Raw genomic sequence first — 21,690 nt, 5'->3', positions numbered from 1 at the left:
TCTGTACATCATTTACATTTTAATATACAGATACCCTTGGTCTTAAACCATGGCTTGTTTACATGAAAGTGAGATAATTTTCTATTCACTTCTGAGAATTGTGGAATAAGCACTTTATTGCTGTTTTTAATCTGCTTAGTGTACACTATTCACCCTTTGCTAGATGCAAAGTACTGCTGGATTTTTAGGGGGGAAGGATGAATAAGAATGAGCAGTAGCTTGCCAGTGTATTTGCAGCAGAATGTGGAAGGTAGACTTGGATGAGAAAAAAAATGGGGATATTCAGTGGGGGAAATGCTTCTGTTGAACTGATAATGAAGTTCTAGCCACCATCAAGTGCCACATTGAAACGTTGATGTTATATGCTACACATTTCTTAAAAGACCCATTTTAGTAGCCTGTGTGATGGTTCAGATGAGTTTTCGAGGAGAACAGGATGAAGGATAGGACCCTTTAAAATCTCATCCCAGTGTTATGATTGATCACCCTGACAAATTAGTTTGAAATGCTTATGGAACCAGAAGGTTGACTTAGAAATTGCTAGAATTAATCAGACCGAAGATTTAATGTCGAAAATTTGATTGTCACTAGTGACCTACAGTTAAAATAGTTTTTACTGCTATGAGAAAGCATGATTTTCATCTCTGATAGCACCTTAAAGGTTACATATTGCCCTGTTTCTTTGAGCAGTGATTTATAGCTTTTTCTCAGTTTTTTCCCCTGAAATTTGTATTGGTTTTATACCTCTATATATTGCATTTTGAGGTATTGATTTTCATAATTTTGTTTAATGCCACAGGAAATAGAACTTAACACCTTTTTCTTTTTTATCTTATTCATCGTCAAGCCATACTACCAACTTGATGGTTTTGGATTTGATGAACTCGAGTCTACGTACCATCTGTTCTTTCCTAGATTGTTTTGTCCCAGCCATTACCTTTTCTAATTGAAGACTTTTATTTTTGGACTCCCTTTATTTGATGATACTTTAGTTGAACTTCTTTGACCCTACATGAGCTCTGTCACATTTGAGTGTTTCTCTGTGTGAAATTTAAACACTTTCAGTTGGAATCAGTACTAAAACTCCCTTGAGAGTGACCCCTTTTTCAGTCAGTTTCTGATCCATGAACCAACTCACCCATGCCTTACTCTGATGTTTAAAAAGCTGATCCCTTTGAAGGCAGGGATTTCATTTTATTGATTTATGCCCAGGGATGAGGAAAGTACTAGACTCCCATTGGGCTGTTACTAAAGGTTTGTTGAATAAATGAATGAGTGGGATATTGTCAACGGTTTCATGAGTTAGAGTAAGTGCTTGATTTTCTTTTATTTATGTGGAAGGTAGACTTGGGTGAGGAAAAAAATGGGGATATTCAGTGGGGGAAATGCTATGAAATAAGTCCCAATAAATTACTCAGGTATAATATCTCTTAGAACATCATTTATGACAAAACACTGGTCATAACCTTGAGTATACTATATTAAATATCAAGAATCATGCACATCATTCATTCCCTACTTGAACTAGGAGAATGGGGGGAAATGGCGATAAATAGCTGACAGGGAGGCAGTAAAATTGTTACCTTCATTATTTGTTGGTGGCTTTAGAAAATAATTACTACTTTTAGAAAAGCTTTGAAAAGTAACTTTGAGAATCATCAAAACATCTATACTATTTGACTCAACCTTATAACTTAAAGAGTCTAATGAAGTAGTCCAAAAATAAGTAGCTCTCTATATAAAGATGTTAATTGCAGAATTATTTTTACATTTGAAGAATATTATAGTGTTTGACCTTTAGTAAGTTAATTATCTCTCTGCCTTATTTTATGTCTTTAAAGTGGAGATAATAATAGTACCTTCCTCATGTTGTTGTGAGGAATAACTGAAATGTTAGAGTACTGTCTGGCATATATAAAGCATTCAAATTTAGCTGCCACTGTTGTTGTGTTTTATTATTACTGAGGCATAGGTTTCTCATTTCCTGGAGACTTATATATAATTGTGCCAGACATTATGTTAGGTACAGTGGAGCTAAATAAATAAAAGTTGTGGTTCTTGTTTACAAGGAACCTTACATTTAATTTGTGGTGAATACAATATATTTATAAATAATTTTAATTAAGATCAGTATGTGGTAAATGATGTGAGAAGTTACAAAATGCAATGAGAGCTCTAATACAGGGAAGATTGCAGATTACTTTGGGTTTGTGGAGGTGCAAAGGTGACAGTTTTACTGAACTTTGAAGGATAAATAGAATTTTAGAAGTAAAACTATGAGATGATATTTCATGAGGCACATGAGCAAAGACACAGGTTGAACAGTAAAGCATATATAGAGTAGAATGGAATTATGAGAGACAAGGCTGAGGAGAGAGGAAATGTTTCCATGTTTTGAATGCCAAGCTGTGGAGTTTTTATTTTATTCATGTAACATTGGTAAATGATAGCATTTGTGACCTGATAAGAGCTATGTTTTCAGAAGCTTGAATAACTAAAATAATTTGGTAGAGGTAGGAGAATTGGGAAGTGAGAAGACCAGTTTTTTTTTTTTCATTTACTCATTTATTTAAAAAACATTTGTTGCTTGCCTGTTATTTACCATGTTTTATGTTTTGTGTTGAGGATAGTAAACTATCATATTTACTTGATCTATGATTGATTATTAGTGATATTTCAGAACATAGATAATTAAGACTGAAACTACTGTAGTGTTGATAGGAATAAAAGGTAGATTAGATATCAAATGCATTATAGAAGTGAAATGTGGCCCTGGCTGATTGGCTGAATGGTAGAGCATCGACCAGCGTGTGGAAGTCCCAGGTTTGATTCCTGGTCAGGGCACACAGGAAAAGCAACCTTCTGCTTCTCCTCCCTTCCCTTCACCCCCACCCCTTCTTTCTCTCTCTTCCCCTCCTGCAGCCATGGCTTGATTGATATGAGTACATTGGCCCTGGGCATTGAGGATGGCTCTATGGAGCCTCCACCTCAAGCACTAAAAATAGCTCAGTTGCGAGCATGGGCCCCAGATAGGAATTGCTAGGTGGATCCCAGTTGGGATGCATGTGGTAGTCTATCTCTCCTCCTTTTACTTAAAAAAACAAAAATAAAAAGATAAAAGAAGAGGAAAAACAGGCTTGATAATTTTATGGATTGGGTAAAGGAGAGATAGAAGTGAAAGACAACTTTTAGGTTTTAAACCTGAGTGACTTGGGGACTTAATTAAGACTTATTCTTTTTGAGAGAGAGGAAGAGAGAGAGAGAGAGAGAGAGAGAGAGAAAAGCATTAATTTGTTCCACTTAGCTGTGCCATTGAATACTTCTCATATGTGTTCTGACCAGGCTTGAACCCTCAACCTCGGGTTCCAGCTGGTGTCCTCAGGAATGAGGTGGTGACCCTGGGATCGAACCAGCAACCTTGGGATTGAGTGGGCAACCTTAGGATCAGTGACCCTGTGCTCAAGCTGGTGACCTCAGAGATCCAGGATGATGCTCTATCCAGTGCACCACTAGCCAGAGTTCTGCATTTATTATTCCTAATGCATATTGGGAAATAAAAATGTCATCCTAGTGCATGTGGTCGAAAGATATTTTATATTTGATTTATTTTGCTTGCGTTGCCAGTGAAATACTGAATTGGTGTTTTCTAGGAGGCAGTTAGCAATGGGGGGGGGGAGGAATTGGAACTTGGGGGGGGGGCAGGGACCAGGGATTAGAGATATTAATATTATAGATTTGTAAATTGTATCCATAGAGGATAGCAGTTGAAGCCTAAAGTGAATGAGGTTGTCATGGGAGAATGTGTGGGTGTGTGTGTTGTTAGTATGAGTGGGTGGGGAGCTTAACATTTTTTATTTTAAAAGAATTATTTAAAAAAAATTATATATATATGCCTGCTCTATTGGGGTTGCTCAGTTGGTTAGAGCATTGTCCCCATGTGCCAAGGTTGTGGGTTCAATCTCTGGTCAGGGCACATACAGGAAGCAACCAATGAATGAATGCACAACTAAGTGGAACAACAAATCAGTGCCTCTCTCTCTCTTTTTTTTCTCTCCCCTCCTTCTTCTCTCTCTTTCTTTGTCTCAAATAAATTAAGAAATTATATATGCCCACTTCTATTATTTCAAATATATGTTAGTGCAAAGGGTATATCTTACTACCCAGAAACAACTACCATTAATAGTCAGGAAGATCAGTCTAAATATCTTTTTATACATATTTGTAGATAGTTAGAAATAATTTTAGAAATTGATTGTGTATTGAACAATGCATTTTATTTCATATCATGACTAAGAGCCCAAATTCCTTAGTAGTTATGACATTTGAATTCCTAGAACACTAGCCTGAGTAGGGCCAGGAGGAGGTACTCTTGAGGGCGGGCAAGAATGTGCATGTGCTGGACCCTGAGAGTGATGCCTCCTACACTTTCATATCCTAGGTGCCATGCTTGCCTCTCCCTAACCCTGGTCCTGCCTGTGAATTGATTATGATAATAAACTTTTTTTTTTTTTTTTAATTCAGTGAGAGGAGGGGTGGTAGAGACTGACTCCTGCATGTACCCTGACCAGGATCCACCTGGCAAGCCCACTAGGGGTAGATGCTCTGCCCATCTGGGGTGTTGCTTCGATGCTCAGCAACTGAGCTCTTCTCAGCACCTGAGGTGGAGGCCATGGAGCCATCATCAGTGCCTGGGGCCAACTCGCTCCAATCCAGCCATGGTCGCTGGATTGGGGTAGAGAAGCGAGAAGGGGAGGCACATGGTCGCTAGGGGAGGGGGTAGAGAAGCAGATGGGCGCTTCTCCTGTGTGCCCTGACTGGGAATCGAACCTGGGATACCCATATGCCAGGCTGACACTCTACCACTGAGCCAACCAGCCAGGGCCTAAACATTCTTTTCGAATTGGTTTATAGTTTTATTAACTAAATAATGAACATAAATTAATTAATTTATTTAAGAGAAGGAGAGGAAGGGAAGGAAGAGAGAGAGAAGCATCGACTCATTGATCCACTTAGTTGTACATTGATTGCTTCTTATATGTGTTTTGACCTGGTATTGAACTGGTGACCTTGAGTTCAAGTTTGGCAACCTTGGGATTGTGTTGGTGACCCCAGAGTCAAACTGACAATCCCATATTCCAGCTGGCAACTTTGGGATTGAGCCAGCAACCCTGGGCTCCAGCTGATGACTGTGCTCGAGCTGGTGACCTCAGTGTACCCTGTGGATGCTATCCACTGTACCACCACTGGTCAGGCATAATGAACAAAATTTTAAAAAGAAATACTACTATAAGACTTTTAAAGTAAAAGAAGTTTCCTATTCCATCCCATCTAACTTTACCTCTTGTTTCTGTTCTAAGAGGCAACCATTTTCAACTTATTTTTTTCTCCCCGATATTTACTATCATATTTCTAAATATTATGCTTTCTTTCCAGTACTTTTTTGTCAGACTTAGATACTGCCTGACCAGGCGATGGTGCAGTGGATAGAGCATTGAACTGGGATGCCGAGGACCCAGGTTCAAGACCCCGAGGTCGCCAGCTTGAGCGCGGGCTCATCTGGCTTGAGCAAAGCTCACCAGCTTAGACCCAAGGTCGCTGGCTCGAGCAAGGGGTTACTCAGTCTGCTGAAGGCACACGGTCAAGGTGCATATGAGAAAGCAATCAATGTACAACTAAGGTGTTGCAAGGAAAAACTAATGATTGATGCTTCTCATCTCTCTCCGTTCCTGTCTGTCCCTGTCTAGCCCTCTCTCTGACTCTCTCTCTGTCCCTGTAAAAAACAAACAAACAAAACCTTAGATACTATCTAATTTTTTTTTTTTTTTTGTATTTTTCTGAAGCTAGAAATGGGGAGAGACAGTCAGACAGACTCCCGCATGCGCCCGACCGGGATCCACCCGGCACGCCCACCAGGGGGCAACGCTCTGTCCACCAGGGGGCGATGCTCTGCCCCTCCAGGGCGTTGCTCTGCCACAACCAGAGCCACTTTAGCGCCTGGGGCAGAGGCCAAGGAGCCATCCCCAGCACCTGGGCCATCTTTGCTCCAATGGAGCCTCGGCTGCAGGAGGGGAAGAGAGAGACAGAGAGGAAGGAGAGGGGGAGGGGTGGAGAAGCAGATGGGCGCCTCTCCTGTGTGCCCTGGCTGGGAATCGAACCCGGGACTTCTGCACGCCAGGCCGACGTTCTACCACTGAGCCAACCGGCCAGGGCGATACTATCTAATTTTATTTAGACATTATTGAATACTTTTTTTAATGTTTTTCTAGGAAGGCAGTATCTTGGATTTGTCACTGAGCTTTTTATGTTGAATAATTCAGCCAAAATTATTGTGCAGTGACTTTGAGAGGCTTCTCTGTAAGTTTGTTACGTAGACTTTATTTTCACTAAATTCAGTAGAAAATCTAATTTTATTTGTTCATTTTATAGTGTCAATATTGACTGTCGTAACATTTTCTGCCGGTTTCATTTTTTCTTACTTTTCATACAAAAGAATATCTAATGAAGTTTTAATGAAGTGTAAGTTACTGTGTCTCTATGTCCTTTAACTGATTTTTTAAATGTTTGTTTATTGAATGTAGGCTATGTACTAGATCCTGACCTTTGTTTTTTGTATATGTGATTTCATTTATTAGTGTGAGGATCCTCATTTTACAGATGCAGGGCAGAGAGTGACAGAAGTGAAATAATTTGCCCATAGCTGCAATGCTGGTAAACCGTGGAGCCTTAAATCCTATTCATAACTGCTAAGTTGAGCTATACACTTCTCTTCTGACCTCACAGATTTCTACAAGAATACACTTGGAGAGCACACCAGGAATACAGCGCTTACTTAAGCAGCACGTAATCTAAAACTTAAAAACTTGTTTCACGCCCAGTTTTCATTCTACAAACATTTTATGTGCCGGTATGACATAGGAAATTACAATTATAAAAACACTTCCTCCCTTGGAATTTATGGTCTGAGGGGTGAGAGAAGAAATTTGTGCAAGCAAGATAGGATGACAGTTGCTTGAGAAACTGAAATGTCGAGGGACCTCTAAGTGGGAAAAATATTTTTAAAAATTGTGTGTATGTCTTATTGGTGTTTGAAAAATAATTTTATGAAGAGTGGTATTTGAGTTGGATTGTAGAGAGATGGCTTGGTTTCAACAGATTGATGGAATCATGTGAGAATCGACACAGGTGGAATAATATAGAACATACTTGGAAGATGGCCAGTATTCTGTGTTGGCAATAATGTGAGGAGTGAAGAGGATCAATTGGAGATGATGTTAAGGCTAACATCCTGTGGAGTTTGGAGTTTATTCTGTAGGTGTTTGAAAACACTTGGAACTATAGTATTTTATTTGAGCAGGATTTGATTTGTATTTGTTTTATTTTTATTTATTTATTTTTTCTTCTTTTCCAAGTGAGGGTTGGGGGGAGAAAGAGACAGACTCCCGCATGCGCCCCGACCAGCATCCATTCACCCAGTAATCCCCGTGCTCACAACCAAGCTACTTTTTAGCACCTGAGTTGGAGGCTGTATGGAGCCATCCTCAGTGTCTGGGCCGATGGGCTCAAACCAGTCGAGCCATGACTGCAGAGGGGAAGAGAGAGAGAGAAGGGGAGGGGAGGATTGGAGAAGCAGATAGTTACTTCTTCTGTGTGCCCTGACCGGGAATCAAACCTGGGACATCCACACGCTGGGTGGATGCTCTACCACTGACCTAACCAACCAGGGTTGATTTCTATTTGTTTTTGTCATTCAATTTGTATTTGAGGACAGTTATCCAAAGTGGACTAAGAGGTGGTTAGTGTAAAGGTAGTAGAATGAGCCCTGGAGGCTTCAGTCCTGCTGGATCTGTCACTCTTTGATAATCTGATCAATTATGAGTTTACTCATTTGCAAAATGGGTATAATGATAGTACTTACAGAACTGTTGTGTTGAATGAATGAGAGTATGCAGTGCAGTGCTTCCTGCCTGTATTAACACAGAGTAAGGACTCACACATACACAGATATTCTAGAAAGGGCAAAGACTAGATGTAGGAATACCATAAGCAGGCGTCCCCAAACTACAGCCCATGGGCCACATGTGGCCCCCTGAGGCCATTTATCCGGCCCCCGCCGCACTTCCGCACTTCCGGAAGGGGCACCTCTTTCATTGGTGGTCAGTGAGAGGAGCACTGTATGTGGCGGCCCTCCAACGGTCTGAGGGACAGTGAACTGGCCCCCTGTGTAAAAAGTTTGGGGATCCCTGCTAAAGGATATAGGTAAGTCAGTCTGTCTATTTAATAAGGTATAGAATATACAAGGGATTTTTTTAAATTGTGGTGATAACATTTTATTGCACGATTGAAAAATCTTAATTATATTTGTTAGGGGCATGTGTGTGTGTGTATGTAAGTGTTTAAAATACATTCTATGACAAGGCAGTTGGTTAATTTAAATTTTGTCAGTCTTTGTAGCAGAGTAATCTTAAATGTGGGTGAAAGTCCCTGCCAGTGACATTTATAGATATGTGGTGGTGGTGGAGGAACATGCAATGATGAGTAGACCCAGCTGCCTGGGAAATAATTGAATGAAGAATGAACATCAGTGGATATTTTACTTAATGGGCCCTCACTTTGCCACCTTTATTTATTTATTTTCCTTCGTGGGTCATGAGAAGTGAGAAGAGGGTGAAAGGGCAAAGGTACCATTTACTTGAGTTAGTTGTTAGGAATTACGATGGGAGGGTATAATAGTTAGAAGGAAGAATACTTTAACATAAAGGTGCTCTGTGTCCTCAATGTTTGCAGGGACTATAAATAAAGTTCATGATAATTTGTCTTCTAAGATGGGAGATTCAGGAAAAATTGATTTTACCCAAGTTTACAGGAAAAATTAGGATTTTCAGAAGTATAATTGAGAAAATTGAAAATTACTTTGAGATATCAAAAAGCTCGGGGTCAACTGATTCCACTTTTTCTCTGGCTCGTACCTACTGTATCAGTAAACTTTGTTGTCCCTGCCTTCAAAATACATCTCAACCCTGGCCGCTTCTCACTTCCTCTATTGCTAGCACTCTAGTGTAAGTCATTATCTCATTCTCTCATTGGCTGGAGCAAAGCTACAGTCCTTAACTAGTCTCCTGGTTTGATTTGTGCCCTGCTTTGCCTGCTCTGGACTAGTCTTTTTTTTAAATTAAAGATTTTATTAATTGATTTTAGAGAGAAGATAGAGAAAAAGAAAGTCAGGGGGAGGAGTGGGAAGCATCAACTCGTAGTAGTTGCTTCTCGTATTTGCCTTGACCGGGTAAGCCTGGGGTTTTGAACTGGCGACTTCAGTATTCTAGGTCGACACTCTGTGTCATCAGGCTGGACTAGATTACTCCTTTTTAATATAAGCAAGATCATGACCCTCTTTTACAAAAACCTCTCAATTGCTCCCTATTTCAGGGAGCAGCAGCCTGAAAAGTCTTATGTGGTCTCACCTTATTTCTGGAGACTTTTCTCCTGTCACTCCAACATCCTCCCTGTTGCACTGCACTAGCCATTGAGCTGCTCTTGCCCAAGGTCTTTACACTTGTGGGCCCCACTGTCCAACAAGTACATCTTTAAAATATTTTTTCCAGTTGATTTGACAGAGAGAGAGAGAGAGAGAGAGAGAGAGAGGAGCATCAACTCATTGTTGCACTTAGCTATACACTCATATGCTTCTCATATGTGCCCTGACCCAAGATGGGACCCATGACCTTGGTGCGCTGGGATGATGCTTTATCCACTGAGTACTCAGCCATGGCCCAAATACATCTTTTAATGCCTTTTTTTTTTTTTTTTTTTACAGAGAGAGGGATAGATAGGGACAGATAAACAGGAATGGAGAGAGATGAGAAGCATCAATCATTAGTTTTTTGTTGTGACACCTTAGTTGTTCATTGATTGCTTTCTCATATGTGCCTTGACCGTGGGGTTACAGACTGAGTAACAACCCCTTGCTCAAGCCAGCAACCTTGGGTCCAAGCTGGTGAGCTTTGCTCAAACCAGATGAGCCTGTGCTTAAGCTGGCAACCTTGGGGGTCTCAAACCTGAGTTCTCCGCATCCCAGTCCGACGTTCTATCCACTGCGCCACCGCCTGGTCAGGCCCAAATACATCTTTAAAAATATTTATTTTCCCCAATAGAATGTAAACTCCAAGAGAGGAGGGATTTTTCTGAAGAATGCCCACCAATTAGGATATAATCAATGGCCAGTAAATATTTGTTTAATGGATGGGTGATTTCTAAGCAAAGGGAGATTTATATTTCTTTAAGCCTGAAGTTTACTATTTTTATCAATATTTGTTTTCATCTGGGTGCTAGAGCAGGCAAAATGAAAATAAGAAATACTTGAGAAAAGAGGCCCTGGCTGGTTGGCTCAGTGGTGTGTGAATGTCCTGGTTTTGATTCCTGGTTAGGGCACACAGGAGAGGTGACTTTCTGCTTCTCTTCCCCTCTCCCTTACCTTTCTCTTTCTCTCTCTTCTTCTCCCACAGCCATGGCTCAATTGGTTCAAGCGTGTTGGCCCTCAGTGCTGAGCATGGCTCTATGCAGCTTGCACCTCAGATGCTAAAAATAGCTCACTTACAAGCATGGCACCAGATGGGCAGAGCATTGGCCCCAGATGGGGTTGCCAGGTGGAGCCTGGTTGGGGCGCATGTGGGAGTCTGTATCTCTATCTCCCTTCTCACTTAAAAAAATTAAAAAATTAAAAATTAAAAAAAGAATGAAAGGGAACAACTAGGATAATTAAAGAATTACTGTAGCCCTGGCCGGTTGGCTCGGTGGTAGAGCGTCGGCCTGGCGTGCAGAAGTCCCGGGTTCGATTCCCGGCCAGGGCACACAGGAGAGGTGCCCATCTGCTTCTCCACCCCTCCCCCTCTCCTTCCTCTCTGTCTCTCTCTTCCCCTCCCACAGCCGAGGCTCCATTGGAGCAAAAAGATGGCCCGGGCGCTGGGGATGGCTCCTTGGCCTCTGCCCCAGGCGCTAGAGTGGCTCTGGTCGCAACAGAGCGACGCCCCAGATGGACAGAGCATCACCCCCTGGTGGGCGTGCCAGGTGGATCCCGGTCGGGTGCATGCGGGAGTCTGTCTGACTGCCTCCCTGTTTCCAGCTTCAGAAAAATACCAAAAAAAAAAAAAAAGAATTACTGTATAATACTTGGTGGTATAGGGACTGTATATGTTCTTATACATTTCTTTCTCTGTAGCCATAAACTGTCTTTCTTATAACATTGTCTATGCTGAACTTGAGGGCTGGAAAAAATTGTTTGATTCTTAATAATTTATTTAGCATTTAATTTGTAGCTCTGATTAATAATATGGTCTTAATCTTGTATGGTTCTTTTTTTTCTTCAAAATTACAGTTGTTTAGGTTGCATAGTATCTATTTAGAATTTCAATCTTAATGCTGTGAAAAATGACCTGAAAGGAGCCATTTTAGGATGGAGCCAGAGCAGCTGTCCCAGAGGCAGTGCCTTGCGCCTTGTTTGTGAAACTTGGGACTGGATTGAACTACAGTTGCTTCACCATGTGAATTCAGCGGGAAAGTGGATGTCCTGATCACAAGGACTCATGAGTGTGGGCCTTCCCCTGAAGACAGAATCAGCAACCAGTCATGTGTGATGAGAGTGGCTCAGCCTGTCAGCACCCATAGGAATTTTTGCCTTTTTTCATGTAATTACTATTTTCCTTTTTCTCATAAAAACTTCTTGCTTTCACCCTGTAGTCAGGGCATTATTTGAGTTCCTGCCTCAATTGCAGTTTTTTTTTATCCCAAACAAACACTTTTTGCCTCTCATTTAGGCTGTTTTTTTTATTTTTAGTGTGAAATTTTTATATTTGGAATTAGCCAGCTGGACTCAGTTTAGATGACCCCAATTTTGTTGGCAACATCCAAAACGTCATAGTCGGGAGTCAGTTGAACATACGCCTTTTTCTCTTCATCAGGTGTTGACCTTGGCCATGTCAGTGCCATACAGCTTCTTCACAGCCTATTTGATCTGGTGCTTGTTGGCCTTGACATCCACAATGACACAGGTGTATTGTTATTTCTGTATTCTTCATGGCTGACTCAGTGGTCAGGAGGAATTTGATGGTATAGTGGTCAAACTTGTTCTCCTGGGGGTGCTCTTCCAAGGATATTTAGGTTGCCTTAAGAGCTGCAGTGGCTTAGGCTGTCAGAATGTGGGTGACGTGTGCATCTTTTTTTGGAGTGGGGCTATGGGTGCCTTTCACCACTGCTTTCTTTGCCTTCAAAGCCCTTGCTTTGGCTTCAGTTTTGAAAGTGGTGTGGGCTTCCATCTTCACTTTTTTTTTTTTTTTTTGTATTTATTCTGAAGTTGGAAACGAGGAGGCAGTCAGACAGACTCCTGCATGTGCCCGACCGGGATCTACCTGGCATGCCCACCAGGGGCGATGCTCTGCCCATCTGGGGCATTGCTCTGTTGTGACCAGAGCCATTCTAGCGCCTGAGGCAGAGGCTATGGAGCCATCCTCAGCGCCCAGGCCAACTTTGCTCTAATGGAGCCTTGGCTGCTGGAGGGGAAGAGAGAGACAGAGAGGAAGGAGAGGGGGAGGGGTGGAGAAGCAGACAGGCGCTTCTCCTGTGTGCCCTGGCCGGGAATCGAACCCGGGACTCCTGCACGCCAGGCCGACGCTCTACCACTGAGCCAACCGGCCAGGGCCCCATCTTCACTTTTGGTGCCATCTTTGTGATTTTTTTTTTTTAATAGAGACTGAGAGAGACAGTCAGAGAGAGGGACAGATAAGACAGACAGGGACAGATAGACAGGAAGGGAGAGAGATGAGAAGCATCAATTATTCGTTGCAGCTCCTTAGTCTCCTTAGTTGTTCATTGCTTGCTTTCTCACATGTGCCTTGACCAGGGTGGCTACAGCAGACCGAGTGACCCCTTGCTCAGGCCAGCGACCTTGGGCTCAAGCCAGCAACCTTGGGTTTTAAGCCAACTACCTTTGAGCTCAAGCCAGCAACCATGGTGTCATGTCTATGATCCCATGCACAAGTCAGCGACCCCGTGCTCAAGCTGGTGAGCCCATCAATCCAGCAACCTTGGGGTTTCGAACCTGGGTCCTCTGCGTCTGAGTCCGCTGCTCTATCCACTGCGCCACTGCCTGGTCAGGCCATTTAGGCTTTTTTTAACTTTAAGTTAAAGTACCAAGTTTCAGCTTTGATTAAATTTTGACAAAGGTTTAAAATCTCAGTTCCAAAAGTCAGAGAACTGTATTGACCTTAAAGGTCTAAGTGAAAAACCCACATAGCAAATGTTATTGAACAGAAAGAGTTTGCCTGCCTGGCACTAGCTGATGCAAACACTAAACTGAGAACTGCGTGGAGAAGGTTTGGCTATTTTATTGTGAAGGCACCACTCAAGAGAGTGGGAAGCTAATACTCAGAAGCCCAAATTCCCTATGACATGTAAGTTACAGAGTACGTGGGGCAAAATCACTAGACATCAGTTGGTTAGGAGTTTTGGTTTATGTTGCGAGTTGATTGGTTGGAGGTAAGATAAGGATAATGAATCATTTCTTCAGATCTTGAGGACAGTGCTGAGGTCTGTTCCAGGTGTCTCTCTGTTCAGTTTAACTGCAGACTAATACTGGGGCTGTTTAAAGTAACAACAAATATGGCTTCTGGGTTTTACAGCATGTATACAAGCAAAATATGTGAGAACTGTACATCAGCAGTCTTATGCATGGCATGAACCTGCTGTAACACTCCATCTCTTTGTGAAGGAGTGAGTGTACTAATTTTCAGGGTCAACTATAATAGGTCAGGAAAGTCCTGGAAGGTAAACATATGGATAAACACAAAGGAAAATCCAAAATAATCCATAAATAAAGTATTGCGATAAGTAAAAAAGAAAGAAAAAGAAAAAAAGAAAGGTAGCCAGGGGGTCATTCCACCTTAGGGCTCAGGAGCTATAACTTAACTTAGAGCTCAAGTGTTATCTTCAGTTTAAAATAAACCATTAACAAAATGAAAACCAATCCCCTGAATGGGAGAACTTATTCACTGATACATCTGATAGGGATTAATATCCAAAATTTATAAAAGACATAAAATTCAACACCAACAAACCCCCTAAACAATCCAATTAAAAATGGGCAAAGGACCCGATTAGACACTTCTAAAGAGGACATACAGATGATCAACAGACAAGAAAAGATGCTCAATGTCACTAATCATCAGAGAAGTACAAATGAAAACTACAATGAGATATCACCTCACATTTGTCAGAATGATTGTCATTAACAAATCAACAAACTAGTGTTGGTGAAGGTGTGGAGAAAAGGGAACCCTTGTGTACTGTTAGTGGGAATGCAGATTGGTACAGCCACTGTGGAAAAACTAGGGAGTTATATCAAAAAATAAAAAATGGAGCTTCCTTTTGACTTACTGATTCCACTTCTGGGAATATATCCTAAGAATCCCGAAACACTAATTCAAAGGAATATATGCACCCAGTGTTCATTGCTGAGTTATCTACAATAGCCATGATATGGAAACAGTCTAAGTACCCATTAGTAAATGAGTGGCTAAAAAAGCTGTGGTACATTTACACAATGGAGTACTATGCAGCCATAAAATGGAAGGAAATCTTACGTTTTGTGATGGAATGAATGGACCTGGAGATCACTATGCTGAGTGAAATAAACCAGTTAGAGAAAGACAAGTACCATATGATTTCACTAATATGGAATCTAATGAACAAAATGAACTAACAAGCCAAAGAGACAGACTAGTACATAGAGAGCAGGCTGACAGCTATTGGGTGGGGGCCGGGTAGGGGGGGTGAGAGAGCAGAAAAAAAAATTTATGGGTATAGATAACAGTATAGTGATTGCTGGGGGGAGGTGGAGAAGGATATAGGGGGGCTAAGTGGAGATGGACAAAGACTTAACCTGAGAGGTGAACACACAGTGTGGTGTACAGTGTCTTGTGGAGTTGGGAACCTGAAACCTGTATGATTATGTTAACTAGTGTCACCCTAATAAATACAATAAGAAAAAGAAACCCATATATTGTGGCCCTTAGTTAAGGCATGGACATTGTTTCTGGCCCCCAGGGGATTAATGACTAGTAAGAAAAGAGGCTGAGGCTTATAGAGAATGCTATGAAAGAAATTGAATAAAGTGCTGAGGTTACATTATAAATCAAAATCACACATTAAATCAGGATCCTCGGTTCCACAAATACCAGAAGGATCATTGCAATTATTAGGAAACCCAGCATGCCTTAGTGCATACAACAAGGTTTTTAGATTTGTCATACTTTAAAAAAATTTTTTTTCATCTGTTGATTTTACAGAGGGGGTGACAGAACAAGAACTGTCAACTCATAGTTGCTTCTCTTTAGTTGGTCATGGCTTGCTTGTTGTATGTGCCTTGACCAGGTAAGAAAGACCAGGGTTTTGAACCGATAGCCTTAGTGTTTCAGGTCAGTGCTCTATTCACTGTGCCACTGCAGGCCTGGCAGATTTGTCATACTTAAATATATATTTTTTCTTACTAGTATTGTGACTTTGGACAAGTTATTTAACCTTGTTTGAGTCTGTTTTCCTAGTGATTAAAATGGGCATGTTTTTTTTCTAGCTACTGTACAGGGTTGATGTATGAATTAAATAAGGTATTTGTATCAGTTGCTACATAATAAATGGTACATAACATTGTCATAATTTTATATGCACCGACTGCCAAGTGCATACCTTTTAGTATTTTGATTGTTGTGATTTATTATTTCTACTTTTTCAAAGGTAGCAAAGTTAGCTAATATTTTAAATCCATTCGTCATGAAACCTAGTCAATTTGTTTTGCATATTTAACTTCAGAAAGCAAGTATATTTTGAATTAGTATTACTTCAAACAGTATTAGAAGTTATTAATATGAGAAAGTAACAATTTCTGCTTTTAGATGTTTAAAAATGTTTTAGATCTATATTATTGAAACTATGTAACTGAATTTTAAAATTATACTATGGATGTGATAGGTCATCTCACTGATGTTAGTGCAAGCCAGGTGCACACTGTGACTGAGTGAAGCCCTGGATGGGTAGTTCAGTGAATAGAGTGTTGTCCTTCCTTATGTGCCCAGGTCGTGAGTTCAATCTCCTGTCAGGGCACGTATGAGGAATATTTAATGAGTGCACAACTAAATGGAACAATTAGGTGGAATGGTGAGTTGATGCATCTCTCTCTGTCTTTCCTTTTCCCCCTTCTCCCCCTTCTTCTCTCTCTATCTCAAATCACTGGAAAAATTTAAAAAATATATGGCTCATTAGAATAAAATTACATATTGAAAATTTCAAGATGCAGATATCAACTTTATTAGATAATCTAGTCATGCTTTTACAGGCTATTTATGGCTAACATTTTATGGTGTAGTTTTATTTCTTAGATGCCTTTATAGTATTACATCTCTCAGGTAAGAAAACCAGCTTCATACTATGAAATATAGATTTTAATGAGCCAAGAGGCATCGATAAGAAAAACATTATTTCTCCTGAGTCCTCTGAAAATGATTTAAGAAGGCAGTAAAATATATTGCTTGTAAAAACAACATTGCAGTAATGACTGATAAAAAATACTGAGTTGTTGACAACTTATTTGATATAGCACTTAATGGCACTATTGTGGTAATTACCTATAGAAAATATTTTACTTAGAAACATCCTTTGACTCTTTTTCGATATCTTACCCCTCTCCAGGTTCATAGAGAAATGTAAAAACATATGTACAGTTAAGTAGAGCCACTGGGTAAGAAAATGGAATAAACATTTAGGAAATAACTTAAGGGACTTGAAAGCTGCCTTGAAATAAGCTGAATGTACAGTGTAGGAATTTTGCAAGTTGTCATTAAGATTTGTGTAAATGTAGCCTGACCTGTGGTGGTGCAGAGGATAAAGCGTGGGCCTGGAATGCTGAGGTCACCAGTTCAATACCCTGGGCTTGCCTGGTCAGGGCACATAGGAAAAGCAACTACTACGAGTTGATGCTTCCCATTCCTTCCCGCTTCTCTCTCTCTTTCTCTCTTTCCTCTCTCTAAAATCAATAATAAGTAAACTATTAACGGGATTTGTGCAAATGTAAATGCAAATACTGGGTCCTGCTTATAGTCTGTTAGGTACACAGAGGTACACAGAGACATACTGTTGGAGGCTGCTGCAACAGAAGTACCATTTGTGGCCCTGGCCGGTTGGCTCAGTGGATAGAATGTCAGCCAGTTTTTGGATGTCCTGGGTTTGATCCCCAGTCAGGACACACATGAGAAGTGACCATCTGCTTCTCTTCTTCTCTCTCTCCCTCTTCTCTCCCTCTTCTTTCTCTCTTCCAGTGGTTCAGTTGGTTTGAGTGTTGGCCCCAGGCGCAGAGGATAGCTCGGTTGGTATGGGCATCTGCCCCAGATGGGGTTGCTAGGTGGATCCCGGTCGGGGTACATGCGGGAGTCTCACTATTTCCCCTCCCCTCACTTAAAGAAAAAGAGGTACCATTTGAGATACAGTGTAATATAAAAATATATAGTTCTAGAAAATAGCAAGGAAAGCATGTTTGCATAGAGGAAGTCCTTTGAAAAAACTTTACTAAAAGAAATAGAGGTTGCAATTGTAGCCTTCTTGCAGAATGTGTGCTTAATCTGTGTAGAAATGATTTATCATTCTTTGATTTCTGTATTTACAAATATAAAAGTGGTTGTTCATTGTTAAGGTTAGGGACCTTGTGTTCCTATTTTCCATAGCAAGTTATACATCGTATGTAAATGTGCAACACTGAAGAGGACTTGAGCGGTTAGTTGTTAAAGAAGTGACTGATGCCTGACCTACGGTAGCGCAGTGGTTAAAGTATCAACCTGTAATGCTGAGGTCACTGGTTCAAAACCCCTTGCCCAGTCAAGGCACATATGAAAACAACTACTGTGTGTTGATGCTTCCCCACTCCTTTCTCTAAAATCAGTAAATAAAATCTTTAAAATAATGTTAAAAGGAAAATAAAGAAGTATCAGGATGAAAACCCTACTTGTATTTAAAGGAACTCTGAAATAGTAAACAAGAAAAACTTATCCATTGTAGCAAAACAGCAAGAAATTACTTTGTCAGTTTCTGCATTAATACTATGTTGATTATTACATATATACTGGCAAGGAAGTCAGTATGTTGTCACCATTTAGTACTGGTTCACACATCAAGGACCTAAATGAGAACTGATAACCAAAATCAGGAATGTTTTAGAAAGCACTAGGCAAGTGATCTGTTACCTTAACTTCTTTCAAAGTAAATGTAAATTTATGGAAAAAAATCGAGACTTTGTAGGTGGAATCCTAATTTCTTATTTGTATATCTTTTAACTAAACCACAGTAAAACCAGCCAATAGTATGTTAGTAAGTCACAAACTTTCTGTCAAGTTACACAATGTCAAATGAGAATTAAGTAGCTCTAAATGTCTTTGAAATTTTATGCTTATGTTGGAAACTCACATGCCTTTTGCAGTTCACACAGCATAATATATTCAAATTTTTATAACTATAGCAATGTTTAAAATTTACCTCTCTCCCCCAAGGTGATATACCATTTTAACTTTTTGTATTCTTTGACACTTGGCTGTAGTACTTCCATTTTGAGAAGTAAGGTGCTGATGGTTAGTTTTCATTTAATTATCTGGCTTAAAATATAATAGTTTGAAATATCCCATATTAGGAAGCACAACCAACATTTATTTCGCTTTTGAACACGTGCTTTTTTGGTAGTATATGGATGGTGTGCAAAAGCACAGATTATTTCAGATGTAAATTTTCAGTAATCTAATACAAAGGGGGGAAACCCACATTTTTTTTTTATCAAAAAAGCAAGTAAGGCCAATCTTTTCCAGTTAAAAATAGGAACTAATTTCACTAGTGATTCAAAAGAAAGACATGAATTGATGCTGGTTGTTGGTATAGTTTTGGTAATAACAGACATAAATCTTTTTCAAGCTGAAAGAGGCTAATAAAAAGAAATGAACTAATCTAGTTTACATATAGGTAAGAAATATAGCATTCAGCTTTTCCTGTGGAGGCACTGGGATGAGAGGTGCGTGGCCCTCTCCTTTCCACGCCATGATGTGTGCTAGTCCATTGGTACCAGTGTACTCTGAAAAGGGAAACCGTCCAGCAAGACATCACTCTGCCTGCTTTGTTCGAGGCTCCCCATTTGACCAGATATTGTGAACTTTGCTCACACCAACTCGCTCAAAAACAACAGACAGCCCTAAGCTGTCTTTGAATTGACAAGTCATTAAACCAGCGCTGAGTCATGGGTCCTGACAGAGTTGTGGCTTGAATTCCCCAAGTTCCAGGTGGGGGCGACTCATTGTTCTGGCCAGGGTGCTTTTGGAAGTATGTGTCGATGGGGCCTCATGTTTGCACCAACTAAACCTGGTGCCGTTGGCACTGCAGAGTGAGCACAACACAGACAATCTATGCCATCTGGTCTGCCCTGCTGTTTTGGCCTTACCGGCACTGGTCATATCTAAAGCTCATTATATTGAGAAGTTCCTGGCCCTGGCATGTTGGCTCAGTGGTAGAGCATTGGCCCAGCGTGTGGAAGTCCCAGGTTCGATTCCTGGTCAGGGCACATAGGAGAAGCAACCATCAGCTTCTCTACCCCACCCTCCTATCTTCCCTTCCTGCAGCCATGGCTTGAACAAGCAAGTTGGCCCAGGGCCCTGAGAATGGCTCCATGGCCTCACCTCAGGTGCTAAAATAGCTTGGTCAACGGAGCAGTGGCCCCAGATGGGCAGAACATCAGCCCCAGACAGGGGTTGCCTGATGAATTCCTGTTGGGGTGCATGCGGGAGAGTCATTCTCTCTGCTTCCCTCCCTCTCACTTGATAAAAAAAATGATAAAAATAGAAGTTCCTGAACTTCTTTGGTAGACAAAGATAAAGTTGAAGGCTACAAGAAAACCAAGGAGGCTGTTTTGCTTGTTGAGGAACTTAAGGCTTGGAATGATATAAACAAGGTCTATGCCTCTCAGCGAATGAGAGCTGGCAAGGGCAAAATGAGAAACCGCTGTATTCAGCGCAAGGGACCTTGCATCATCTATGATGAGGACAACAGACAGTATCATCAAAGCCTTCAGAAACATCCTCGGGTTTCTCTGTTTTATGTAGCAGACTGAACATTTTGAAACTTGCTGCTGGTGGGTACGTGGGTTGTTTCTGAATTTGGACTGAGTGCTTTCCCCAAGTTAGATGATCTGCATGGCACTTGGCGTAAGGCTGCCTCCCTCAAGAGTAACTACAGCCTTCCCATGCACAGACGCTCAGTGCAGACCTTATCAGAATCTTGAAAAGCCCAGACCCAAAGATTCCTCTGAGCACTAAAAAAGCTGAGAATCATGTTGAGGCTAAACCTGTGTGCAAAGACCATGTGCCAGTACACCATTCTTCACCAGGTAAGAACCATAGCTCTGGAAGATAGAGCAACAGCAGCACTAGAAGCCAAATCAGATGAGAGGTGGGTTCCATGCCAGAAGCCTGTGGTAGGGAAGGAAGAAAAGAGGCTGTTGGCATTATAAAACAAGCCTTGGGTGGGAGAAGATGCTGCTGCAGCTACCAGGAAACCAGCAGCTGGGAAGAAGCCCGCAGAAAAGAGACCCACCGCAGAAGAAAAGAAGCCTGTACATAAACCTAAATTTGTTTATCCTTAAAGGTCAAATCACGTTGGACAGTCAATTTTGAATAAAAATTTGATCAAAGGTAGTGAGAAAATATATATAGCATTCAAAATATGAAAAGAAGTGTTAACTCATTTGAATGAAACCTAATTTAAAATTCTTAAAAAGTGTCAAATAAGATCTGTCAGAACCTCTGAACAGTGTGCTCTGTGAATAGTACTTTTGTCTCCAGTGTGAGTGTACCATGGTAGTTCTTATAATTTTGTACACGTCACACTTCACAATAAGAGCTACCATGAAGTAGTTTCTGTTTGAAAAAATACCCCATTTAAATTAATGTGCCTGACTAGGTGGTGGCACAGTGGATAGAACCTTGAGCTGGGATGCTGAGGACCCAAGTTCAAAATCCGAGGTTGCTATTTGGGCGTGGGCTCATCCAGCGAGGGCATAGGCTCACCAGCTTGAGCACTGGGTTGCCTGCTTGAGCCTGGCATCATGGACATAACCCCATGGTTGCTGGCTTGAAGCCCAAGGTCTCTCACTTGAGAAAGGGGTCAATGGCTTGGCTGGAGCTCCCGGTCAAGGCACGTATGAGAAAGCAATCAATGAACAAACTAAGTGCTGCCACTGTGAGTTGATGCTTCTTGTCTCTCTCCCTCCTGTCTGTCTCTGTCTCTGTCCTCTTTCTCTCAACCAAAAAATAATAATAATAAATAAATAAAATAGTATTCTTCAGAATATATTTGTTTTCATTATAGTCTTTTATTATTTTAAAATTTAAAATTTATTTTTTAATAAATACATTCAGATGTTCAAATTCAAAAGAAGTGGAAGAGTTTACAATATTTATTATTTTTATAGTATTAATATCATTATTATATATTTTTCTTTTCCCTCCTTTAAGCCTAAATGGTAGCATATTTATATCTGTACTTCTTCTGTACCTTGAAAAAAAGTTTTTTACATAACACGTAATTCCATATCATTATATAAAGTGCCTTCTTCATCGTTATTTTCTT

At 40.7% G+C, this 21,690-nt stretch overlaps 1 pseudogene; it reads left to right on the top strand.

Moving 5' to 3' along the window:
• Positions 1-19,110: 19,110 nt before the first annotated feature.
• On the top strand, positions 19,111-20,704 carry LOC136392438 (large ribosomal subunit protein uL4 pseudogene; annotated as a pseudogene).
• Positions 20,705-21,690: the final 986 nt, after the last annotated feature.

The sequence above is a fragment of the Saccopteryx leptura genome, chromosome 2 (genome assembly GCF_036850995.1).
Source record: "Saccopteryx leptura isolate mSacLep1 chromosome 2, mSacLep1_pri_phased_curated, whole genome shotgun sequence".
NCBI lineage: Eukaryota > Metazoa > Chordata > Mammalia > Chiroptera > Emballonuridae > Saccopteryx > Saccopteryx leptura.
Note: the sequence above shows the minus strand (reverse complement) of the source record. Positions and strands in the feature narration are given on the sequence as shown.